This window comes from Triticum dicoccoides, chromosome 3A (genome assembly GCF_002162155.2).
Source record: "Triticum dicoccoides isolate Atlit2015 ecotype Zavitan chromosome 3A, WEW_v2.0, whole genome shotgun sequence".
NCBI lineage: Eukaryota > Viridiplantae > Streptophyta > Magnoliopsida > Poales > Poaceae > Triticum > Triticum dicoccoides.
The window spans coordinates 367,965,958-367,969,657 of record NC_041384.1 but is presented as its reverse complement, the minus strand read 5'-3'; the positions used below and the strand labels follow the sequence as shown (position 1 = coordinate 367,969,657).

At 50.9% G+C, this 3,700-nt stretch overlaps 1 long non-coding RNA gene across 1 annotated transcript; it reads left to right on the top strand.

Moving 5' to 3' along the window:
* Nucleotides 1-284: 284 nt before the first annotated feature.
* LOC119271569 lies at nt 285-2,822 on the top strand. Its single transcript, XR_005134616.1, has 2 exons — nt 285-860; nt 2,579-2,822. It is a non-coding gene; the product is annotated as an uncharacterized LOC119271569 (long non-coding RNA).
* The last annotated feature ends 878 nt before the right edge of the window (nt 2,823-3,700 follow it).

Below are 3,700 nucleotides of genomic sequence, written 5' to 3'. Positions count from 1 at the left end.
CCCCTCTCCCCCTCCGGCAGCTTCCTCGTCAGCGCTTGCCGCCACGTGCCCACAGGCGAACAGTGGCCGACATGGCTTTTATTGCGGTCATCCCTTCTTCCCCGTGTCCCTGGCGTCGTCTACTGCTCCGTGACCCTCCTGAGCCCTCACCAGTCATCACCGTCCTCCCCGTGCAACTAAACGCCATCGCCGGAGCCGGCCCGTGCGTCCATGGCGGCATATGGCTCGGCCATCCCCTCCCCCACCTATTTAAGTGGCTCCCGAGGCCTCTCGACCGCACCAGCAGCTCCCTCTCACTCCCAGAAGCCACCCCGACTCCTTAGTCCATTGCCGGAGCCCCTTCTTCCTCCCCCATAGTCACCACGTCTGCTTCGGCCGCCACCTAAATTTCGGCGAACCGAAGCCTATCTCCCTCTTCTTTCTTTACCACTAGAACCAGAAGACCCAGGAGAACCTCGCAGGCTCTTCGCCCCGTCCCCGGAGCGGCCGTGGTCTCGGCCCCAACTCCGGCCGACGGCCTCTCCCGCGGCCACCGCGAGCCACCACGGCTGCAGCCGTCCCCGGCGCGGCTGCTGCGCTCAGTCGGGCGCGGACCGGTACCCCGATCCTGTTGATGGCCGGACCCCAGCTGGAGACGGCCTGAGCCTCCGGGGCAAGCGTCGGCGTGTGCTTGGCCTCATCTCTGCCTCCCCGTCGCGATGAAGAAGAAGGAGGAGCAGGAGGAGAGAGAGGACAAGGCAGGCCCCACCTGGCAGCGGCACAAGGCTTGTCCTCGCCCTGCCAGCGTGGATAAGTGGAGGCGTATTCAGCAGAATACGTCTCCCCTTCACGAAAGCGTACTCTAAATATCCTTTGGCTAGGTATGCGTTTTCAGTCTATGAAAGCGTACTTCACCGTAGTGCGCTTTCTGTTTTTCAGTCAGGGGCCTGTTTGTGATGATTTTAATTACAAATGGGTTCCTGGCAAAAAAACCTTTATAACTTTTCACTCACAACTCCGATTCAGGTGATTCCAAAGCCCACTTCTTCGTCTCGTCGAGCCCGTTCCGATGTGTCCTTTTTCATCATGTGATAACATTCTGAAAATGACCATTTTTCCCTTGCCCTTATTTAGCCCCCTTTGAGAGAGAACATTTTCCGGCGATTCTTTCCGCGAGCTTCTCGCTCTTCCTCCCGGTGAATCCATCCACCCCAGGCAAGCCACACCATCCATTTGCATGATTGCAATGCAGTGACATGGTTTAATTAATTAAACTTATTTAAAATATTGCATTAGCTACATATGACTCGTTCATGGCATTTCTCAGAGTGATATTTTGATCTAGCTATTGCCATGATGTTGCTTGGAGTTCTAGGACTAATATTTTGCAGCTTATGAGGATGACATGTGCCATTGGATTATTAGTGGCTTATATTATTTTCATGATGGTATTGGATACTATGCTTTGGAGTATTATTTTGGATATGATGTTATCATGTGGATCTTAGGTTAATATTTTGATCTTGCTATTGGATTAGTAGTATCATGTTTTTTTGGATTCATTATGATCTTAGTTTATACGCTACCCTCGGAGTATTAGGTTATGACTATATTATTCTCTGGATTATGTGTTGGATATTGTTATGACTTGGATTACAGGTGGATATATGATATCGGAGTATCAGTTATACTTTGGGGATAAATTTCGTCATTTCGTTGGTCAGGTGCCATTGAATCGGGCTTTTCCAGTGCAACCACATTTTCCATTCTGGGAAGGCCCTAATGCGGTCTATTGTTGTGCCCCTCGCCGGTGCCTCCAACTAGGGAAGGTTATACGCGTGCGCTACCCTGATCGGGTAGGTCGGTATAAGCCTTGTGTGCCCGAGTTGTTTGCGCGCTTTTGTTCCCGTTTGGGACCATTTTTGTTTTGCCACGACGATGGCCGTTGGGTGTCACAAGGTGACATCGGGGCCACCCAGGACTGATCCCAATGGGGAGTTGGTCGGAGTCGCTGGGAGAGTGTCATGGTAGTAGACTGGTTTTGTCGGAACGTCGTTGGTCCACCCGAATGGGAGCACGAGGCCATGGGTTCTGTGATGTGGGTACAGTGTGCTAACCTCTGCAGAGTGTGTGTTTAATATGTCGATAGCCACGTCCTCGGTCATGGGCACACGTTCGTACTAGGTCACACCGTTCGATCAACACTCACATGACGGAATGACTTATAGGTGATTTATATGTTGATTCTATGAGCAGTAACAGTTTGGCAGGATGTTGGTGATGATTTTGGGATGATCTCAAGGATGATCATTCAGTTGTGATGTGGTCACGCGGTGATCACGTGAAGGTATTAATCACGAGGCGATCGAGTTGATTTATTGCTTGGCCGGGTAGCCAAGAGTGAGATGGTTCTTGAGACCAGAGATGGTGGTTCATCAGTATTCGAGTAGTATCATATCATGCTTAGTAGTTGCTTTCTTATCATAGTAGTTGTTAATAACTTAACCTATTAATGCTATGTTGTTGTCTTGCCTTGATGCTTTCGGTGTTTGAGAGCTTACAAGTACATTCAATGTACTGACCTGGCATGTCATGCCAGATTGCAGGTGATGCCATGATCGATTGTTTGTCGAGGTTACCATGCGTGTGAGCTAGATCCTGTCCCAGCCAGAGTCCCTGCGGAGTGGAGTGCACCACCTTCGTCGTTGTTCCGCTGCTACGAGTTGTTCTGTTGTTACCATAGAGCTACCTCAGCAGGCGTAGTGTCGTTGCGCTGATGTGATATTTTGTAACATCAGACCTTGGTATCCCTTATTCATTGTAATAAGAGCTGATTTTTTCTATGTTGAGCAGTGTCGTATTCCAAAAGACTTGATCTATGGGCTGGAATATGGGGTGTTCCGTTTTCTTTGAGCCGGGGTGCCACACATATCCAACTAATACGTGAGACCTATATGGGGACGCTCGGACGTGTTCGCCACGTCGAGCTGATCACAAGGACCCACGTGAAAACCCATCAGTCCATAGGGTGCCTCCTCCATTTTTCGGTTAGGGCATTCATGTTGTCGTGTGGCGGTGCACCGGGACCAAGTTCGGCTATTTAAGCTGGATGATGGCATCCCAACCCTAGCTTGTCCTATTTCTTCCTTCTCCCTCCCGTTCGTGTCGCCACCTTCCAAAAATCGGTCACCATCAACCACTAGCCATGGCCTAACAGAGGATAACCACTTACACCATGCTCAGTTCAGAGTGGCGGCTGCAGCTGCTGGAGGAGATCTGGGCCAGGCACGCAGCTCAGTTTGCAGTCGACCTGCCTCTGTATTTGCTAGAGCCGGAGGAGGAGGAAAAGCAGGAGTACACGGCCATGGAGGACACGGAGCTGGAGGATAAGGAAGGGGTAGAGGGCGAGGCTAATCCGATGCTTCGTCATGGCCTACACACTAGAGGAGTTCGAGGTGGCCCAAGTAGAGAAGGCAGCGGAGTAGTAGGTGTTGGGAATCGTTGCATGGAAACCAAAAAATTCTATACACACGCAATGATCTATCCATGGAGATGCATAGCAACGAGGGGGAGAGTGTGTCTACATACCCTCATAGACCGTAAGGGGAAGCGTGTCTCAATGCGATTGATGTAGTCGATCTTCTTTGCGGTTCAACCGATCAAGTACCGAACACACGGCACCTCCGCGTTCTGCACACGTTCTGCTCGGTGACGTCCCTCG